Source organism: Anomaloglossus baeobatrachus, chromosome 11 (assembly GCF_048569485.1).
Source record: "Anomaloglossus baeobatrachus isolate aAnoBae1 chromosome 11, aAnoBae1.hap1, whole genome shotgun sequence".
Taxonomy (NCBI): domain Eukaryota; kingdom Metazoa; phylum Chordata; class Amphibia; order Anura; family Aromobatidae; genus Anomaloglossus; species Anomaloglossus baeobatrachus.
The window spans coordinates 16,262,191-16,285,855 of NC_134363.1; the positions used below are offsets into that span (position 1 = coordinate 16,262,191).

A 23,665-nucleotide genomic window follows, 5' to 3' on the forward strand; every position below is an offset into this window, starting at 1 on the left:
TTCTGCTGTCAAATACAATATCTGTACAATTTGTTAATTTATTTGCTACAAATCAAACATTTTTTAAATAATTTGGCAAAAGTGGCCAAAGTATTACTAGGAGGATGTGCAATGTGTTTAGGAGACTAAAGGGTGTTTTACACGCTGCGACATCACTAACGATATACCGTCAGGGTCACATCATTAGTGACGCACATCCAGCGCCATAAGCGACATCGCAGCGTGTGACACCAAGGAGCGATGATCAACGAGCGCAAAAACGTGAAAAATCATTGCTCGCTGACTTGCCGCTCCTTTTCCAAATATCATTGCTGCAGCAGGTACGATGTTGTTCATCATTCCTGCGACAGCACACATCGCTGTGTGTGACACCGCAGGAGCGACGAAGATCTCCTTACCTGCGTCCACCGGCAATGAGGAAGAAAGGAGGTGGACGGCATGTTCCGGCCGCTTATCTCCGCCCCTCCTCAGCTATTGGATGGCTGCCGTGTGACGTCGCTGTGACGCCGCACAAACCGCCCCCTTGGAAAGGAGGCGAATTGCCGGCTAGAGCGACGTCACAGGGAAGGTAAGTCTGTGTGATGGGTGTAAGCAATGTTGTGTGCCACGGGCAGTGATTTGCCCGTGATGCACAACCGACGGGGGCGGGTACGCTCGTTAGCGATATCGGTACCGATATCGCAGCGTGTAAAGTGCCCTTTATTTAGCTTAGATAGAAAAATAATTGAATGCAACACCAAGGTTAAGAGACATGTTGTATTTGAGATGCATTACTGGATAATATGTTTTCTTAACACTTTGATCTGGATTTTAATAATTTATCAATAAATGAGTAGTTAAAAACAAAAATAAAATTTCAAGGAATTGGACAAACATAATTTTTCTTTTCTGCACTTGAAAAAGATTAGTAATATCAAAGTCTCCAGATTATTAGGGTTGAAGATATCCCGGTGCGTAGGCTGGTGTGTTGTCCTCCATATTAATTTTATACCATCTCCATAATACAGATATCCAATACTCCTAAGAGTACAATATAAATAAATCAGACTGAGATGTTGGCTAGGCATTGTGTCCTGTGTAGAAAGATTACAAAGAAACAAGAAAGAAGTTTGCCCACTCCCAACAAAATGAGTCCACCCATGGTTCCTCAGGGAAGGTAAATATATATATATATATTTAAATTATTTAAACATTTTATTTTAGGCAAGAAGAAATTGACGGACATTCTGATGGATCTTTTTAATTTAGGTCATCATTTCATTGTTGAGTTGCCCCAGGACCTCACCTGGAGAAAACATAAACTTTGCAAAGAAGAGAATGTCCTGCCAGGGACAGTCAGAAATTGTGATGTGCAATGTTGTTATAAGAATGATCTCATCCATCCCATAATAAAATAGTTTTTTTTATCTTCCCAGAAAGTATTTATATGATCCCTGTGAACAGACAGCAGAATGAGCAGAAGAGAATCCGAGAAGACGCCCATGCTGCCCAACACACAATGAAGAACCTGGTCGCTTTGCTTTTCATTATCTCAGCTCTTGTCGGCTCAGGTAAGAGGTGTGCAGCCATTTCCCATCATTTACACACAGTGCACTGAAAAGCATCAGCATAATTTGACAGATAAATGCAAATAGTAAAAAAAAATTGTATATATTGCAAGTTTCTGGAAAATGTGGTGACATTGGAGCACATTTTCTAATTTGGAAAATGGGATCTTTAACAAATGTGCCCCAAATCTTACATGGACTCACCTCTTTTATATCCAGTAGTTGTTCATATCCAACTATTTCCTCTACAGTGATTGTATTATATAGACCAATCTCTTATACTAAATTTTTGATATTATGGATTCAATCCTTAGGCTTAAAAAAATGAATCTCAATAACTCCTCATTGACCAAATCTAAAAGAAACTTAAAAGATATGATGAACACATGACAGTTCAACTTTTCTCTTACGTGTTCCTTTTTCAGTTGAGTGAAGTTCCGTAAAGAACAGGTTAAAGCTTTACAAACGTTCAATCAGAATGAGCTCATTGATAGATTCTTAATCACTCTCGATCTGTAGTCAAGATTATTCAGGGAGAAAATTATTTATAATTCAAATTACCCACAAGGTCTCACAGTCTATAGGAGGAGAGGATCCTGCCTGCGAGGGCTCACAGTCTACAGGGAAGGGGTGAGGATACAGTAGGTCAGGGCAGAGCTGGTCGGGCAGTGGTATAGTGGACTGAGGTTATTGCCTGTTGTAGGCTCATCGGAAGAGGTGGGTCTTCCGGTTCCAGCATTTTAGCCAGATATATTTACGTAAATGCTCTAGAAGTTAAGAGAAAATACAGTCTTAAAAATCTGCCGTGGACTATAGACAAAGATCTTATTTGTCTGGTGTTGTCCTTTTCTTTGCCACCACAGTTGGTTGATAGGCATCCATAATGAGATAGAAAAAAGAAAAAAATGCGATCCAGTACTAAAAAAACCTTACTGGTATTGAAGATCCATAAAAATACCAGAATCTTATTAGTCCAGCGTTGCCCTGACCCGCTCTTTCAACTGCCTTCTCAGTTGATTGACAGGCATCCATAATGGATGATTCCAGCATACCGTTCTTCTTAAAATCTTTCATGTTAAACAGTCCCCTAAAATTACCCACAACCCAGGGCTCTTACCTCATTAAACACAATCACTTCATTATTCCCCATTATGCCAATGAGTAAATATGAGAGTCCAAAACACCTCAGTTGGAGCTCTGAGCTTGAAGAATGTTTTTATCATACTGTATTTTAATTAATTGAACAAATAAAGACAAGATTTTAAGAAGAACGGTATGCTATATTCATCCATTCTATTTGCTGTTATCAGTGAAGGCCAACCGCATTGATCCAGGCATGTATGGATACTATGGTAGGTGCAATAAACCGCATTAGTCTTTAAAATCCATATTGAGATACCTAATATGCACCTGGAGTGGCTTTGGTAGATACCGGCAAGGAGCGCCACTGGATTAGTCATTTCTCAAGCCTTGGTCTTCAGCAGGTTGATCACAATACAATATCTCTGATACACTTGAGCATCTCAGAGAAGGTTATCACTGGCTACAATCATGGTGCCAGGCTCTGATTCACATTGCTAATCGTAAGAGCCACCGGAAACATTTGACAGTTTTCCTTTAAAGCCCATAAAGAAGAGTCAAAAACATACTAAGCTTATGGTCAAGGGAAAAAGTATCATTGAACAAAAACAAGAAACCTATCCTGATCTACGACACCTATGAGCCTAGAATTTAAGCAACAGTGGAAATAAAGTGACAATGTTAGCAATAATGTTGGACTCTTGTTGCCTACAATTCTAAAATAGATAAATAGAATGACAATACATTTTTCCAGAAAATTCCTCTTTCTTATTGTTTCAATATAATAAGTAGGATTGGATTTCTTTTCCAGTCATTTCCTATAAATGCTATTCGTGGTTTTGCCGCAATTTTGCAACATGTAACGAGTCTGAAATCCAATACCTTGGAGAGCGATACAGGGATGCCATACAAAACCTTAGAAATAGTGAGTACAATTCAGTTTATCTTTTTAACTAAACAAATATACTAAACAATCACCGTCTCACCTCTGGTCCTGTGATGTTGACCTATTTTATAGATTGAAAATTGCTTATTGAAATAGATAAAAGTTGTGCCAATGAAACTTTGTGTGGAACCAAGGGCGCAATGGTAGTGGGAAATACAACATTTCGATTTTATGCGAGTTGCTGCGATGGAGACTTATGCAACAATAAAGGATATGAACGTAAGTGTGACAATGGTAATAATTATAATTGACGGCTGAAAAAAACTCAAGTTCTAAGTATATAATGTTTTCTACAACTAAAAATTAGCAAATTATGCAAATTAATTTGAAACAAAAAAAACACCAAATATTTTCAGCTCCCCTTTAGAACCTTTTCTTTCCATCCTTGCTTCCAATCCTGGCATGGATCTCACTTGGAATCATGAAAAAATATCATAAATGATCTAGTAAGGTAAGGAAATCTACCTGGTGGACTTTCTTCCCTCGCTGGGTCATTTATGGTCTTACTTTGAGACAGGTTTGTTCAATACAATTTCAGTACAAAAAAGTAAAATTGAAGCAAAACTATCAATTTAAGTTAATTCTTAGGGATGAGCAAACGTATTCGCCACTATTCGGTATCCGACGGATAACGGGCTATTCGCACCATTCGGTATCCGACGAATAAAACAGTATCCGCTCCGATACTTTCATTTTTATTTCTTACTTCCTGGCGCCTGTTTTGCAGCCAATAAACACATCTGATGTTGCTTGCCCTCACAGTAACATCGCAGCCATCTTTGTTGTGCTGTTACTGTGATTGGCTTGGCCGCACAGCATCATAGGGGCTATATAAGCCAGCGGCCATTTTGTGAACACGCAGTCATTGGGGAGCTGGTGGTGTAGATAGACTGTATTGTGTGCGGCAGTGTGTTCCTAGATCCAACTAATAAATAGTCCTTCCAAGGGCTGAAGACAGTGTCCAGTAGCTACTAGCATCTCCATAAATCGCCAGACCGCAAATCTGTGAATGCGGACCCAGCAATAGGGACAGTGACAGTGCAGTGCCTTGTAAGTGAAAGCATTCATGTTGCAAACTCCTAGATAGTCATTCTAAGGGTGGAAGCCAGCAGTAAGAAGCTGCTGGCAGCTCCATAAATCACCAGGCTGTAAAACAGTGAATGCGGACCCAGCTATAGGGCATGTGACAGTGCAGTGCCTTGTAAGTGATAGCGTTCGTGCTGCAAACTCCTAAATAGTCCTGTGTATTTTGGTTGCATTTTCCATCCATTGAAATCAATGAGGTGTGTCAAAACGCAACCAAAATGCGCTTGCACTGCATTTTTGTTGCGTTCAGCATGCTTTTTTGACTAACAGAAAGCAGGTCTTTTGATCTCACTCTCTCTGTCTGTGTTGGTCTCTCTCTCACTTTCTGTTTGTCTGTCAGACTCTCTCTCTGTCTGTCCGTCTCTCTCTGTCTGTCCGTCTCTCCCTCCCCTCTTCTCATACTCACTGATCACTGACCGATCACCGCCGTGGCGCTGCACGGTTGTCACACTGCTCCAGCGGCTTCTCCTGCTTTTGAAAATGCCGGCCCCTCATTATTCCATCTCATATTCACTGCTTCCCCTGCCCACTGGCACCTATGATTGGTTGCATTCAGAAGAGCCCCAACACTGAGTGACAGCTGTATCACTGAAACATATCTCAAGCCACCGGTGGGAGGGTCTATGTAGTGCAATAAAATATATAAATAAATAATTAAAAAAAAGGCATGTGGTCCCCCCCAATTTTCATACCAGCAGGAGTGAAGCCACACAGCTGAAGGCTGGTATTCTCAGGATGGTGAGCCCCATGTTATGGGGAGCCCCCCAGCCTAAAAATATCAGCCAGCAGCTGCCCGGAATTGCCGCATCGATTAGATGCGACAATCCCTGGACTCTACCCGGCTCATCCCGAATTTCCCTGGTGCGGTGGCAATCGGGGTAATAAGGAGTTAATGGCAGTCCATACCCATAGCTGCCTCTAAGTCCTAGGTTAATCATGGCAGGCATCTATGAGACACCCCCCATGAATAACCTGTAAGTGAAAGTAAATAAACACATACACCTGAAAAAAATCCTTTATTTGGAATAAAAGTAAAAAAAATTACCCTCTTTCACCACTTTATTAAAATCTCCAAACATCTCTCCAGGTCCGGCATAATCCACACGAGGTACCACAACGCTTTCAGCTCTGCTACATGAAGCTCAAAGGAGCAGCCACAGGCCATGACCGCTTTCTGTCAGCTCCATGCAGCAACTGAAGTGAATCACTTTGTCAGCAAAAATATCAGACAGGTTACCCGTGGCCACCACTCTCAGGTGGAGGGCTCCAGCTGTGGCTGCGGGTAACCTGAGTGTCTGCACCACTGATCACGTGGCTCACTTCAGTTACTCACGGGATTTGCGGTCACTGGCTCTGTCTCGCAGCCAGCCATTCTCTATGGAGATGTAGCAGAGCCGAGTGGTACCACACTGTCAAAAATGCATCCAAAACACAGCGTTTTGGATGCATTTTGAAACGCATATGCAGTGACTAAATGCTACTTTTTATTTGTCATGCCAGAACGCAACGTGCGCACAAACCCTTAAAGTGCTGTCAAATATGTCCCAAAAAAGGAGGTGTGAGACAGACACCAATATAATGTATAAGTTAGAGCCCTTTCTAATTGAAAAAGGGAGAACAATATGAAAAACGAAATGTGTGAACATATGCTAAAGGGTTTTTTTGGAGGTTGGGGCTTGATTTGACGTTTTATTACAGTTATTAGGCATTAGAAACTGTTACTTATCAATTTCCCCTCTTTTACTTTAGTTTGAGAGCTGTTCTGGTGACTACGTAAACGCCGCGTGCTGCTCTGACCACGTTATTCCAAGACACCAGAAAGGCTGTCACGCATCTTCTACACGCTGTGTTCATACTGTTTCTGCCTTTTCCCATCCATTTCAGCCTTTTCCTCAGTCACCACAGCTCGCCGTTAGGTCCAACGTGAAATTTTTCGAGTTTCCCATAGACTTACATCGCGCATTGAATATTCGCGAATAGTCAAATAGTGGCGACCTATTCGTCGGATATTCGCGAACTCGAATATTTTGGTATTCGATCTTCCCTATTAATTATGCATAAAAATTGGAGTGGAAATAAATAACATACCCCTTGCTTATGTTTTAAATATTTGCTTGAAATAATAAATGCGTAAATTCCTATCGCACCAACAGAAGATCAAACACCAAGAGTTGGAAAATGTCTTTTTGTTTTCTCACTTAAGAGGAATTATCAAAAATTTGACAATTTGCGTAAACTCTGTTTAATCATCTTTAATCACATGCTATTTCCTACCATACAGTAAGTCATGGTATATTTGAAATATTTCTTTAAATAATAATTGGGCTTATTTCTCCAGTTCCTCCAGAAAATCAAACACAAAATGGTGTAACATGTTCCTCAGATGTATGTTTTAACACCTTGAAGGAATGTAAAACTGAGAAGATGATGAACTGCACTGGATCCAAGACAGATGCTTCGACTATAGGGGTTCAATGGTAAATCCAGGTGAGAAAATCGCTCCTAAAGTTGTATAAGTTTTCCGTAACCAAATGCTCTTTTTGCTCCAAATCATCTAAATTAAAAAATATAGGAAGTTTGTAAATGTAGTCTAAACTTAAATATTTTACAATTTTTGTATATAGCTCCAGTGTTTACTGCATTTTGAACCTTTCAGGTCCAATTAATATATGTTTTGTTGTGAAATGATGTCTGTTGTTCTTGTATCTACAGATGGAACATATACAAATTATTCTGCCAAGGGTTGTATTAATGATGATGCATGCCGATACAACGTTGACAGCAAGATTGCCTATAAAGACACGCACAGGGTGTATGTCAAGTTTTAGACGCTACAGTTTAAGCCAATTCAACTAAATTGTAAAATTAATAATAAATTAGAGAAGCTAGTGTCAAGGAAAATTTGAATTTGCCTGTTCACACTGCTTTTTCTAGGAATTTAAATTCTACGAGAAGTTATTTTCCCCAAATTTAATGTCCCTTTCATGATTTGCGATCACTCTAGAACCTGGAGCATAATGAGCACAATAGGTAGAGATGAGCAAACTCGAGGTTTGGTGTTTGGGCTTTTATAAAAAAAATTGAGTGTGAGTTCGGAGTTTGGGTGGTTTATGTCACGCTGCACAAAGGCTAGTAAGATGCAGTACAGCATAATCCCCACTAGGTGGCAGCAGAGTAGTAGAGAAGAGACAAAGAAACACTGTAAAGGGAGGAACAATATCAAAGTCAGAAAGCAGAACCGAGTCAGATGCCGGGAGATCAGGTATGCAGAAGGAAACACAAACAACAGATAGGAGAGGGAAGTCAGGGACTGGGACAGGCAGAAAAATGGGGAAGGGTCAAAGTCAGGTCACAGTAGCAGGGAGGCAGGACAGATCGGGAACACTTATCAGAGCCAGTAAACACGCTGCAAGGCATAAATATCACTGGCACTGAGCCATAGGTAGACAGGCAATATATTACATCCTGGGATCCAGAACGAGGCAAGGGAAGTTAACTCATGACATGACCAGGCCAAAGCTGGGTGAAACCAGCAGCAGGCAAAAGCCAGCCTGGATCATGACAGTTTACACATGAACTTCACTTGTACGAGCATCACTGTGGTTTCGTACCCTTGGTGCTACGCGAAGTGCGAGCCACTTGTAGTTTTGAACGATGTGCACTAGGGTTAACAACAGCGTGGTGCACCCACCAAAAAACTGGAAAAGCCTCACCACCCGCCCCCAGAAGTGATCTGTTTATGGCTGGCTGCATGTGGGCAGAGACCCTGAACTGCTCAATTACTGACTTCCATTAGACTTCAGGTCAAGTTCGGATCCCAAACTGAACTTAATTTAAAGTTTAGCTGACCCAACCGAACCAAACTTTTACAGGTCTGCTCATCTCCAGTAATGTGTTAAAAATCATTAGTCTAAGTGCTGTTTCACATCTCCGTTTTTATGCCGGAAGCCAGATCCGGCCCACATGACATTCAGTTACAGTAGAAGCGCGACACCATGCTATTGTGTGCTTCATACACAACCACATGTGTCCGCATGGTGTCGCGCTTCCACTGTAAATTAATGTAACTGTACTGCATGTGTGCCGGATGTGAAGCGGCCCTAACTGAGAACCAATAAACACTTGAACTGCTCAAAATTCAATAAAAAATGATCTTTCAATATTAAAATTAACATGTGATTACTATACTATACTCTTTAATAAATTTCCTTTAAACATTGTGTTGTCTGAAAAAAATAAGAAAAATAGTAATAAGTAAAAGTATAAATGGACAGCAGTACTTACTAGTCAAAATATAACTTTTTTGTTTTTTAAATCATAACTTTTTATTAGTAATTAATGTCAGAGGTTACATCATACATCATATTGTCATCACGTTATCAACAAAAATCACAATAATATGGGTATTAAACAAGGGAGAGGGGGGAGCAAAATATAACTTTTAAATTGTACATGTCCATGTCATTCCGGGAGATTATTTTTTAGAATAAGTTTTAATATAAGTTTTACTTGAGGCATATAAAAAAGGAGGTGCCATTTGGTGGAAACATGGTGCTCTGATGTCTTCGATATTCCGCACACTGTTGCGAGAGATTCTTGCTTCTTTGTAGCACATCTCCAAAAGCAGCAGCAACATGGGGGACATAATTCATTAGTACTGAGCAGTGTAGCTGTGAATCTACAGTCCACGTCTCACTAAGCGACATCACTAGCGACATCGCTGCTGAGTCATGGTTTTTGTAACGCAACAGCGATCTTGCTAGCGATGTTGCTGTGTGTGACATCCAGCAACGAGCTGGCCCCTGCTGTGTGGTCGCCGGTCGTTGCTGAATGTCCTGGATAATTTTTTGGTCGTTGCTCTCCTGCTGTGAAGCACACATCGCTGTGTTTGACAGTGAGAGTGCAACGATCTGAATGTGCAGGGAGCAGGGAGCCAGCTTCTGCGGACGCTGGTAACCAAAGTACACATCGGATAACCAAGCAAAGGCTTTGCTTGGTTATCCAATATTTACCTTGGTTACCAGCATCCACAGCCTCTAGAAGCCGGCTCCCTGCTCCCTGCACACGTAGCCAAGGTACACATCGGGTAACTATAAGCAAAGCGCTTTGCTTAGTAACTCGATGTGTGCTATGGTTACAAAGCACAGTGTCGTTACATGGGTCGCTTGTGGCTGGTGGCTGATCCCTGATCACTGTGGAGATCTGCCTGTTTGACAGCTCACCAGTGACCATGTAGCGACACTCCAGCAATCCCTGCCAGGTCAGATCGCTGGAGCATCGCTTAGTGTGACAGTACCTTATCTCTAAGGTGAGATCAAACATAACAAAGCAGCAGAATTGGATTAATTAAACAGCAGTACTAAAGGTCCAGTCACACTAAGCAACTTACCAGCGATCCCAACAACGATAGGGATCGCTGGTAAGTTGCTAGGAGGTTGCTGGTGAGATGTCACACTGCGACGCTCCAGCGATCCCACCAGCAACCTGACCTGGCAGGGATCGCTGGAGCGTCGCTACACAAGTTGCTGGTGAGCTCACCAGCAACCAGTGACCAGCCCCCAGCGCCGCGTGGAAGATGCTGCGCTTGGTAACTAAGGTAAATATCGGGTAACCAACCCGATATTTACCTTGGTTACCAGCGCACGGAGCTACATGTGCAGAGAACAGGGAGCAGCGCACACTGAGCGCTGGTTCCCTGCTCTCCTAGTTACAGCACACATCGGGTTAATTAACCCGATGTGTCCTGCAGCTAAATGTGCACAGAGCAGGGAGCAGCGCACAATGCTTAGCGCTGGCTCCTTGTTCTCCTAGCTACAGCACACATCGGGTTAATTAACCCGATGTGTCCTGCAGCTACATGTGCACAGAGCAGGAGCCGGCACTGACAGTGAGAGCGGCGGAGGCTGGTAACAAAGGTAAATATCGGGTAACCAAGGACAGGGCTTCTTGGTTACCCGATGTTTACTGTGGTTACCAGCCTCCGCAGAAGCCGGCTCCTGCTGCCTGATCATTTAGTTGTTGCTGTCTCGCTGTCACACACAGCGATCTGTGCTTCACAGCGGGACAGCAACAACTAAAAAATGGCCCAGGACATTCAGCAACAACCAACGACCTCACAGCAGGTGCCGGGTTGTTGCTGGATGTCACACACAGCAACATCGCTAGCAACGTCACAAAAGTTGTTCGTTAGCAGCGATGTTGCTAGCGATGTTGCTTAGTGTGACGGGGCCTTAACTGGGGTTGCTGTGAAACCAGGACTGTGGTGAGGTCTGATAGTGTCTTCCTTTGCTTTTTTTCTCATTCAGCATCCTCTTGTTTTCCTGACACTCCCCAGAGTTCAATAGGTAGTTGTAATCTGATCTCTAAGTGATCCACCAGTCCAACTTTTAATGACCAATATGAAATCTTCCAGTTTTACCAAGTGAAAACTACACCGTGTGCAGAATTATTAGGCAAGTTGTATTTTAGAGGATTTTTTTTTTTTATTATTCATCAACAACTATGTTTTCAATCAACCCAAAAGACTCATAAATATCAAAGCTTAATATTTTTGGAAGTTGGAGTAGGTTTTTTAGAGTTGGCTATCTTAGGAGGATATCTGTTTGTGCAGGTAACTATTACCGTGCAGAATTATTAGGCAACTTAATAAAAACCAAATATATTCCCATCTCACTTGTTTATTTTCACCAGGTAAACCAATATAACTGCACAAAATTTAGAAATAAACATTTCTGGCATGCAAAAACAAAACCCCCAAAAATTTGTGACCAATATAGCCCCCTTTCTTTTTGATGACACTCAGCAGCCGACCATCCATAGATTCTGTCATTGCTTGATCTGTTTACGATCAACATTGCGTGCAGCAGCCACCACAGCCTCCAGACACTGTTCTAAGAGGTGTACTGTTTTCCCTCCCTGTAGATCGCACATTTAATGAGGGACCACAGGTTCTTTATGAGGTTCAGATCAGGTGAACAAGGGGGCCATGTCATTATTGTTTCATCTTTTAGACCTTTAGCGGCCAGCCACGCTGTGGAGTAGTTGGATACATGTGATGGAGCATTGTCCTGCATGAAAATTATCTTTTTCTTGAATGATACCGACTTCTTCCTGTACCACTGCTTGAAGAAGTTGTCTTCGAGAAGCTGGCAGTAGCTCTGGGAGTTGAGCTTCACTCCATCCCCAACCCGAAAAGGTCCCACAAGTTCATCTTTGATGATCCCAGCCCATATCAATACCCCACCTCCACCTTGCTGGCGTCTGAGCTGGAGTTGGGCTCTCTGCCCTTTACTGATCCAGCTTCTGGCCCATCCATCTGCCCAGCAAGAGTCACTCTCATTTCATCAGTCCATAAAACCTTTGAAAAATCAGTCTTAAGATATTTCTTGGCCCAGTCTTGACATTTTATCTTATGTTTCTTGTTCAAAGGTGGTGTTTTTTCAGCCTTCCTTACCTTGGCCATGTCCCTGAGTATGGCACACCTTGTGCTTTTTGATGCTCCAGTAACGTTGCAGCTCTGAAATATGGCCAAACTTGTGGTTAATGGCATCTTGGCAGCTTCACGCTTGATTTTCCTCAATTCATGGGCAGTTATTTTGCGCCTTTTTTGCCCAACACACTTCTTGCAGCCCTTTTGGCTATTTGCCATGAAACGCTTGATTGTTCGGTGATCACGCTTCAAAGGTTTGGCAATTTCAAGACTGCTGCATCCCTCTGCAAGACATCTCACAATTTTGGACTTTTCAGAGCCCATCAAATCTCTTTTCTGACCCATTTTGCCAAAGGAAAGGAAGTTGCCTAATAATTCAGCACACCTTATATAGGGTGTTGATGTCATTACACCGCACCCCTCCTCATTACAGAGATGAACATCACCTGATTTACTTAATTGTTAGTTTGCTCTCAGCCTATACAGCATGGAATAGATCAACAGGTATAACAAGTATCATGTGATCAAAATACTCATTTGCCTAATAATTCTGCACACAGTGTATGTTCCTGAGGCTGGTAAAGGAGACATGGCTTTAAATTAGATTTTTTTTTATTTCCTGAAAGGACAGTGAATATTTAAAGGAAATCTATCATCAGAATTTTTTTTTATAAATATTAGATTGTTTTTCCAAATTTACATGACTATTTGTAGGACCGTTTTCCCAAATTCCTGACAAATGCAGTCATGTAACGATTTCTTGGTAGTCTATCATCTTAATAGTATTCTGGGAAAAATAATCCTCCTGCACACATGGACGTTGCAGCACTGTATAGTGATATAAAACAAGGTCCGCAATTCTTAAAGTGCACCAATCATCAGGAGTTTCGTATATAAGCTAAAGCCAGGGCTATGCTGACACTATCAGGATGCTTATCTACATACCATTAGTGGTCAGCTAGGATGTTTAGGCTTTCAAATCTAAGACAGTAAACTTTAAAAAATCGTCAGATTCTTGAGTAGCAGTTGCAACTGAGCAGATAATATATTCCTCTCTCTCCCTGTTCTCTATGGTAAGAATTATACAAACGATTCACTTTGTTGAAGGACCTGTGTATGGTCATACCCGTGTGACCAGAAGGGGAGGGGCCTCAGCCAACAAAGCTGGGTACCAGGTGACATGGGTATAACCTCCCACAAGTCCTTCAACAAAGTGAATCGTTTGTATAATACTTACCATAGAGAACAGAGAGAGGAAGTAACAACAGGCTTTTATGCAGAGGAAAAATTACAATGTTCTGGAATGGCCATCCCAGTCCCCAGACCTGAATATCATTGAACATCTGTGGGATGATGTGACGCGGCGGTCCATGCTTGGCGGCCATCAAACTTCACTGAACTGGAATTGTTTTGTAAACAGGAATGGTCAAATCTACCTTCATCCAGGATCCAGGAACTCATTAAAAGCTACAGGAAGTGACTAGAGGCTGTGATTTTTGCAAAAGGAGGATCTACAAAATATTAATGTCATTTTTATGTTGAGGTGCCCATACTTTTGCACCGGTCAAATTTTGTTTAAATGCGGATTGCACATTTTCTGTTAGTACAATAAACCTCATTTCAATCCAGAAATATTACTGAGTCCATCAGTTATTAGATATATGAAACTGAAATAGCAAAAACCCAAATTGTTATAAAGAAAAAAGGTTAACAATTAACATTAATAGGGGTGCCCAAACTTTTTCATATGACTGTATTATCTGCTCAGTTGCAATTGTCACTCAAAAAGCTAACAATTTTTTAAAGTTTACTTTCTTGGATTTGAAAGCCTAAACATCCAAAATAACCACTAATGGTACGTATAGAATCAGCCTGATAGTGGCAATATTGCACTGACTTAAGCTTATATACCAAAATCCTGATGATTGGTTCCCTTTAAGTTCTTTTAAGAAAAATACTCTACAAAAATGAAGGTATGAGACAGACTTAACTATTTCATGTTTGAATTAATTTTGAAAAACAATACATTTCAATTCAACAATCTATTGTTACAAATCTGTGCCGCTGATGCTGCAAGCAGCCTGCTGCGGTTCCTGTTACGCCCAGGAGCCTGCCTCTGTTTTTGGCTGTACCTGGGTCATCCACCTGGTGGCTCATTCCTCCACGCCTAATGGTGCAGAGACGGCTAGTGAGCAAGCGTGTGCTGATTTGCCCCAGTCAGAGTCTAAGTCCAGTGTTTCGCCTACTGAGCATGCTCAGCTATCCCCATTCCTGAGGCTAGGGCTTCAGTTCAGGCTACTGAGCATGCTCACACACTTAAGCAAAAAGCCTCTTTGACCAGATGCTTGGCCTTAATGCTGTGTCCTATGCGGGCGTCACACGAGACGATCTATCGTGCGATGCATCGGTGGGGTCACGGTTTTTGTGATGCACATCCGGCATCGTTTGCGACGTCGTTTCGTGTGACACCTCTGAGCGACGCTGAATCGGTCACAAATTGTGAGTCATGTACACGTTGCTTATTTTTAAAATATCGTTTATGTTTCATGGCACCGGTTGTTCATCGTACCCGGGGCAGCACACATCGCTCCGTGTGACACCCCGGGAACGATGAACACAGCTTACCTGTGTCCCATGGCACCCGCCAGCTAAGTGGAAGGAAGGAGGTGGGCGGGATGTTTATGTCCCACTCATCTCCGCCCCTTCGCTTCTATTGGCTGGCAGCTGTGTGACGTCGCTGTGACACCGAACGTCCCTCCCCCTTCATAAAGAGGATGTTTGCCGCCCACAGCGAGGTCGCTCAGCAGGTAAGTACGTGTGACGGTGGTTACCGACCTTGTGCGACACGGGCAGCAATTTGCCCATGATGCACAGACAACGGGGGTGGGTATGATCGTTTGTGCGATCGCACGATAGATCGTACCGTGTGATGCTCGCATAAGTCTTGTGTTTTTCCTACTGAGCATGCTCAGCCTGTTAGTATTATTTCTGAGGCTAAGTCTTCAGGTCAGGCTACTGAGCATGCTCACACACTTTGTGCAGGATCTGAGGCTAAGTCTAGTGAGGACTTCCCTGGGCATGTCTGTGAGGTGGCAGGACCCAATAAGTTGGAAAGCATCAGGTGTACTGATGATGTTGCCAATATGGACTGGCTCACAGAAGCCCGCCGCTATGACCTGGCACCCCACCATTGGTCTTATGATGATGACTGGTAGGGTGTTTGGGGCAGTGCTGCGGTTGTGTCATCAGTGATGTGACATTCTGGATAGGCCGCTGGTAAGATCACTGTTGATGTGGCATTCCACCATTGGTCCCTGTGGTCCCATCTTGTGTTTGGGTCAGAATTTAATTGTTTAAAGGGTCCTGGAGAGTGCACCCCGATGCACAGTCATCACATTTCCAGCTCTGAGAGTCTTGTCAGAGCAGTGAAACCACATCACAGCCTTAGCGCCATTGATATACTAGAAGCGGTAGGCAGGGTTAGGCGCTCGATGCCTGTCACGCCAAGATCATGTGGTAAGGCACGGTAGGGCTAGTCATTCCGCTTCCCCTCCTCCATTCCAGTTCCTCTGCAGAAGCTCAGTGGGGTTAACTGAGCTGCACCCAATGTTCCGGTGTGCCCCCTATGTACACGGACAGTTTCCTTTGAAAGGACTCCCTGTGGTGTGAACAATAGAGGTCTTTCTTTCGGTGTGTGGGCCCTGGTGTGTTAACAGGGTTCAAAATTATCCTGATCTAAGTGACCTTTAACTCGGGCCAGGCTTTATTTCATTACCGAGCCACCTAGCTCTGTCTTATTCACCTGACCTTCCTGTTTCCATCAGCAGTTTACCATCACTGCACAGTGGACCCTGACTGGCGATTGGGATGTTTGCTACCTTCATCCTAATCCGCCAGTTCCCCATAACATCTATCTGTTAAAGGGTGAAAAAGAGGGGAATCACACCCTGTTTTTTTTAAACAAGTTCTTTATTAGTATTTGTCAATTGTTAATTTTTTTAGTCATAAATAAATAATTCATTTAAAAAAAAAAAAAGCGTATTTTTGTTAACCAGCCAAGATTAAGCCGACAGCTGGTTGCTGGTATTATTGGGCCAAAAAGACCTATGGGTATTGACCCTTCCCAGCCAAAAAATAGCATCCATTACATGCACCAACTCTGATGCTTTACTTGGCTCTTCCCAATTGCCTGGTGTAGAGGAAATGGGGGGGTAAAATATGGGTTTGATGACAGATGTGATTTGTAAATAATCACAGCCGCCATCAAGCCCTGATTTAGTAATGTAAGTGTCTATGAGCCACCCCCATTACTAACCCTCGAAGTGAAAATAAATAAACACAAATACAGAAAAATCCTTTATTTCAAATAGAAACACAGACACCAATCTTCAGCAATTTTTTACTCCTCAAAACACTCCCGCAGGCCTGACATAATCCACAAGAAAGTACCTTGATGATTCTTGCCTCTGCTACATGCAGAGGCCGTGGTGAGCAGTGACAATAGAAAACAAGACCACGTACTTTGGCCTCTGGAACACACTGAAGAAATAGTAGGAGCCATTGGCTGTCAAAAGCGGGGATGTTAGTGAGGTCACCAAAGTTCACAGCTAGCAGTTTTTAAGGTATGCTGTGTGTGTGAACTATCAACTGTGACCGCAGGTAAACCCCTGCCTGACTGCTGGATTGCCCTGTCACAATACCAATGGCTACCGCTGGCCAATCAGATTCAAGGAAGTGACATCATACAATGACGTCACTTCCTTGTATCTAATTAGCGGACAGTAGCCTTTGGTATAACGCAAACAGCTGCTCTGCTTGGCACCGCAAATGATTCCACTGTAGTAAAGTCCAGCCGGCGCCGGTCCCCGGGCATAGAGCTGCAATTGTCAGGGGGTCTGCGGGCCACAACAAGCAGCCTCGGGGGCTGCATGCAGCTCGCGGGCCACGTGTTTGAGACCTCTGCTTTAGTTGAATTATCAAGCACTTATTTACAACTATAAGTGTGTTTTCAAGGAAGCTGTCCAGTTAATAATAACATGTATTACTAAGGCTGAAGTATTACTAAAAAGGTGTGCAATGTGTTTAGAAGAGGTACTAAGTTCAGACAGAAAAAACGGAATGAAACTCCGAGACTAAGGAGTATGTAGCGTTTGAAACGCGTCACTGGATGTTACATTGTTTTCTTAACATTTTAATGAAGATTTTAATCATTTATCAATAACAAAATAATGAAAAAATAAAGAAGTAGGATTGAGATAAACAATGAAAAGTTTCAGGATCTTTACGATTGAAGATATACAAGTGGATAGAATGGTGCGCTGTTTTCTTTATTCATTTAATAGTTAAAAATACAGATAGCCAACCCTCCTAGAGGTAGAACATAAATAAATCAGACTAAGACATTGGATAAACATTATATTCAGTATTGATAGTTTACAGAGAAGCTTGGAGTGCTTGTGCACACCAGCAACATGGATCCACCCATGGTCCTCAGGGAAGGTAAATATATCATTGTGTAACTGATTTAAACACTCGGTTTTAGGAAAGAACAAATTGACAGATATTCTGATGAATTCCTCGTAAAATAGGTAATTTTTTTATTATTATAAAGCTTCAGAACCATACCTGAAAAAACCTTTAACTTTTCAGAGAACAAAATGTCCTTCGAGAAATTGTGATGTCCATGTTACAGGAGAGATCTCATTCATCCCAATGTATGATAACTTTTTTACCTTTCTAATGAGTATTTATATGATTCCCAGTGTACAGACTGCAAGATGAGCTGATTAGAATCCGAGATGATGCCCATTCATGGACAATGAAGAACCTGGTGACTTTGCTTTCCCTGATCTCCGCTGTTGTTGGATCAGATAAGACTACTATCATTTCTCACCATTAGGCCTCTGCCACACTCACGTGAAAATCACGCACGTGCCGAGAGACACGTATTTCCCCTGCGTGTTGCGTGCAGGTAAATACGTGTCTCAGGTATGTGTGGGCTACGTGTGTTCTACGTGTGCTATCCGCGATAGCACACGTAGAACCGGTAATTTACATACTCACGTGGTCCTACCTGCTGTCCGTGGTGCTGATCTTCGGTCTCCAGCCCTGCCGTCTCCCCGCTGCTGCTGCTGCCAGGCAGTGAAGTGAATATTCAATGAGCATAAGAGCGGCGGTCGGCAGCAAGTAGCAGCAGCGGCAGAGACAGGAGGGCTGGAGAAGGTGAGTAATTTTTTTTTTTTTCCACTGACACGTGTTTTTCTCCGGCGCGTGTCACACGGGACCGCATCCACACTACACCCGTGTGGTATGGGTGCGGGCCGTGTGACACCCGTGCTGCCAGAGAAAATCCTTACATGTCAGCGTTTAGAAAAATGCACACACGTACAAATGCACACGGACACACGTTCCGTGCGGTTTTACGTGTGTGTGCCTGCTACCATAGGGTAGCATTGGTGTATGTGTCTCCGTGCCGCTGGTACGTGCAAACAATGTCAAACACGTACCTGCGGCATGGATGTGTGTCGCAGGCCTTACCCATAGTGTACTGTGGACCATCAGCATAATTTATTGACATCCCCCTCAATAATTTTTGACAGGTCTATGCAAATATTAAATACAAAATCGTGTATACCTTGCACATTTCTAGAAAATGTGGTGACATTACAGAACATGTTCTAATGTGAAAATCAGACCTTTAATACCTATGCACCAAACTCTTTCATGTAGTCACTTATTTTATGTCCAGTGGTGTGTTCCTATCCAACTGTTAAGGGGGATTTACACGCAACGACATCGCTAACGAGATGTCGTTGGGGTCACGGAATTCGTGACGCACATCTGACCTCGCTAGCAACGTTGTTGCGTGTGAAACGTACAAACGACCGCTAACGATCAAAAATACTCACCTTATCATTGATTGTTGACACGTCGTTCTAATCACAAATATCGTTGCTGTTGCAGGACGCAAGTTGTTCGTCGTTCCTGAGGCAGCACATATCACTCTGTGTGACACCCCAAGAACGACGAACAACACCTTACCTGCGTCCTTCGGCAACTAAGTGGGCGTCACTTTCTTTCGGCTACTCTTCGCCCCTCCGGTTCTATTGGATAGGTGCCGTGTGACGTCGCTGTGATGCCGCATGATTCGCCCCCTTAGAAAGGAGTAGGTTTGCCGGCCACAGCAACATTGCTAGGCAGGTAAGTCCATATGACGGGGACTAACGATATTGTGTGCCATGGGCAGCGATTTTCCCATGACGCATAAACGACGGGCGGGTGCTTTCACGAGTGACATTGCTAGCGATGTCACTGCATGTAAAGCAGCCTTTACCTAAACTGGGATTGTATTATATAGACCCATCACTTATACTTTATTGATAATGGACAAAGAAGTGGCTAAAACAAGCATAATAGGGTCTTGCCCAATATAGAGGAAATAGGTGAAAAATGTGTGGTTTTGTGACACACAACTGAGCGAACCCGTGGAAGTTCGGTTTGGTGGCTGCTGACTTGGCCCAAACTTGACTGCTGACTTGGCCCAAACCCCAATGGAAATCATTGATTGGTAGTTCAAGTCTCCGCACACGTACAACCAGATATAATCAGAATAATTCTGGTGGAGGGTGGGCTGAGTTTTTCCATTTTTTGGGGGATTGCACACTACTTCTGACCATGCTCTTGTTACCCCCAGTGCAAGCCATTCAAACACTGCAAGTGGCTCACACAGGGCTGAGCACTGAGCGTACCTGAGCACAGCGATATTTGCATGAGTCGTCAACATACGTAAAGCATCTGAACGCCTAACTCAAATTCTATTATTTTTTAAAATCGATGTTCAGCCCAAAAACCGAACACCGGCCTGTTCTTCACACATTTTCTTCTCTGCTGTGCTGTCATATACGATATATGTAGAATCTGTTTATAATTGTTTTGCTTTTTCTCTACCGCTATCGCTGATATGTGTTCTATGCTGTTCTCCCACCATACAGATTCATTAAAAAATGGCTGCAACTTCTGCTTATTCTAGTTGCCCTTCTTTATTAGAAATGCAGATATAATTGGAAGGAAATATGTCTTAAGGCGGCTTTACATGCAATGACATTGCTAACACGATGTCGCTGGGGTCAAGGAATTCGTGCACATCCAGCCTCGTTAGCGACGTTGTTGCGTGTGACACGTACGAGCGACCGCTAACGATGAAAAATACTCACCTAATCGTTGATCGTTGACACGTCATTCAAATCCCAAATATCGTTGTTGGTGCAGGACGCAGGTTGTTCGTCGTTGCTGAGGCAGCACACATCGCTACGTGTAACACCCCAGGAACCACAAACAAGACCGTACCTGCGTCCTCCGGCAATGAGGTGGGCATGTCTTTCCTTCGGCTGCTCTCCGCCCCTCCACTTCTATTGGCCGCCTGCCGTGTGATGTCGCTGGGGCGCCGCACAAACCGCCCCCCTTAGAAAGGAGGCAGTTCGCCGGCCAAAGCGACGTTGCTAGGAAGGTAAGTCCATGTGATGGGTACTAGCGATATTGTGCACCACGGGCAGTGATTTGCCGGTGACGCACAACCGACAGGCACGGGTACGATCGGCAGCGACATCGCTAACAATGTCGCTGTGTGTAAAGTGGCCTTTACTGTAGTCCGGTCTGCTTTGCCTGGGGTCATATATGACTTCTCTAGTTGATGCAAACTTCTGCATTATGTAAAATGTCATTAGACATTTTTGACAATTAGTGCAAATCAAAATGCAAATTTCTTGAACCTACCGAGTCCAATGAATATCCAAGTGTTTTTCATCAAATGGCTTCATTCTTTTTTACTGCTAAGGGTGCGTACCCATGATCAGAGTTTGCAGTGTTTTGGACGCAGCCTACCTCAGCTGCAGCCAAACTGCTGCGGTGAAAAATATAAGCATAGTAAATGGATTCCTAGAAATCCCGTGCCCACTGTGCTTCTTCTTTCCGCAGCAAACACTGATCTGCAGAGCGTCTTTCCAGACTGCAGCATGCAAATTGTTTGCTGCAGAATCGCATGCGTCCTCTGTAAAGAGAACACAAGGGAGAGACCGCAGCGCACAGAACCCTGATCGTGGGTTCTGACAGCTGCGGTCTCCTGCATTCTCCTGCGGTGGAGACATGCGGCCCCCACGGTCAGGACCCGACATTCTGAATGCAGCAAGTCCTGATCGTGGGCACATACCCTAAGTCTTTGCTTGTTTGAAATAATAAATGTGAGCATTCTTTCAGAACCTACAGAAGATAAAACACAAAATGATATAAAAGGTCTATCTTCCCTATGTCTTGGCACTTCGGAGGAATGCAAGACTGACGTGGTGATGGAGTGCACTGGATCCATGGACAGATTTATGAACTATAGGGCTACAATAATGGGTCCAGGTGGGAAATTCTTTCTTAAAGTTAATTTGTCACCACTTTTTTGGCGTATAAACTGTGGCCACCACCGCCGAGCTCTTAAATAAAGCATTCTAGCATGCTGTATATAAGAGCCCAGGCCGCTGTAAGAACATAAAAATCACTTTATAATACTCACCTAACGGTCGCTCGGTTGGCCAGATGGGTGTCTTCGTTCTCCGGTGCCGGCGCCGCCTCTTTCGGACATCTTCGTCCTCCTTCTTCTCTAGCCGCGGTGCATGACGTGTCCGATGTCATCCACACTCGCCGGCATTCAGGTCCTGAGCAGGCGCACTTTGATCTGCCCTGAGGTTTAGCTGTATCCTGCTGGATCAGTAGTAGTTTTTTGTGCTGAGCAATATACAGCTGCAATTCCATCTTGCTGTAAGTAATGTGTTTACATAAAGAAGAAAGTAAATCATTGTCAAAGATACTTGGAAAGTGTAGCGTGCCATGTTGTTATTGGAGAGATTTCATTTATCCCATAATGCATGGTGTTTTTGACTTTTGAAACATTATTTATATGATCCCTATGTCCAGACACAGAATGAGCAGAAGAGATCCGAGAAGACGCCCATTCACCCACAATGAAGAATCTGGTGGCTTTACTTTGCATGATCTCCGCTCTTACCGGCTCAGGTAAGGCTAATGTAGACACTTTATAGAATATACACCTTTATATACTGAAGAACATCAGCAAACATTATTGACATCTCTCAATGATTTCAGACAGGTCTGCACTAATATTATTTTCAAATTCTTCTATATTTTACACTTTTCTGGTAAAAGGGACATTACACAACATTTTCTAATGGGACTTTTAATAAATGAGCCCCAAAAGCTTTCATGGAGCAACATCTTATATTTCCAGTGGTGTGTTCATACCCAACTATTTGCTATACAGTAATTGTATTATATAGACCCATCTCTTATACATTATTGATAATATCATGGAGTCAATCATAAACCTAAAGTAATGTTCTTATTAACTTCTTTTTGAACAAGCCTGAAACGATATTAAGGAATGCGAATGGCTTGAGGACACTTGTCTTGAGGACACTTGGCTTGAGGGCACTTGGCTTGAGGACACTTGGCTTGAGGGCACTTGGCTTGAGGACACTTGGCTTGAGGGCACTTGGCTTGAGGACACTTGGCTTGAGGACACTTGGCTTGAGGGCACTTGGCTTGAGGACACTTGGCTTGAGGGCACTCTGCTTGAGGACACTTGGCTTGAGGGTACTTGGCTTGAGGACACTTGGCTTGAGGACACATTCTAGTAGCAACTTAAATGTCTGTACTTTGGTACTTTAAGCTAAAAATATTTTTTTTACAATGAGATATCCTTAAATATTTTGCACTATTTTTCTTTTAAGGATGTCTTACATAGGTTGCTGTAGGAAGGATGATCTTAAAATCTCATAAAGAGCTTGTAAATCTCTTTTGTATTTATTACGAAGGTTCTCTTAGCTGATCGAAGTTCATCTCTTCTCTTATGTGTTCATAATTCAGTTGAGAGGAGGTCAGCAAATAAAATAGATAATTGATGTACAACATCCCACTCAGAACGAGCTTGTTGATTGATTGTTAAGGGGGCTTTACACGAGCGACATTGCTAGCGATGCCACTGGTGAAAGCACCCACCACCGTCAGTTGTGCGCCACTGGCAAATCGCTGCCCGTGGCGCACAGTATCGTTAGTCCCCATCACATGTACTTACCTGCCTAGCGATGTCGCTGTGGCTGGCGAACCACCTCCTTTCTAAGGGGGCGTTTCGTGCGGCATCACAGCAACATGACACGACAGGCGGCCAATAGAAGCAGAGGGGCGGAGAGCAGCCGAAAGAAAGTGACGCCCACCTCATTGCCAGAGGACGCAGGTAAGGTGCTGTTCGTAGTTCCCGGGGTGTCACACGTAGCCATGTGTGCTGTCTCAGGAACGACGAATAACCTGCATCCAGCACCATCAACGATATTTGGGATTAGAATGACGTGTCAACGATCAATGATAAGGTGAGTATTTTTTATCGTTAGTGGTCGCTCGTACGTGTAACACGCAATGACGTTGCTAACAAGGCCGGATGTGCATCACAAATTCCGTGACCCCAACGACATCTCGTTAGCGATGTCGTTGCGTGTCCTTATGACACTCCCAATCTGTGGA

General features: G+C 43.2%; 1 long non-coding RNA gene across 1 annotated transcript; it reads left to right on the forward strand.

Moving 5' to 3' along the window:
- The first annotated feature begins 1,098 nt into the window (after positions 1–1,098).
- On the forward strand, positions 1,099–8,685 carry LOC142256325 (uncharacterized). Its single transcript, XR_012727515.1, has 6 exons — positions 1,099–1,156; positions 1,416–1,550; positions 3,439–3,552; positions 3,646–3,792; positions 6,998–7,146; positions 7,372–8,685. It is a non-coding gene; the product is annotated as an uncharacterized LOC142256325 (long non-coding RNA).
- The last annotated feature ends 14,980 nt before the right edge of the window (positions 8,686–23,665 follow it).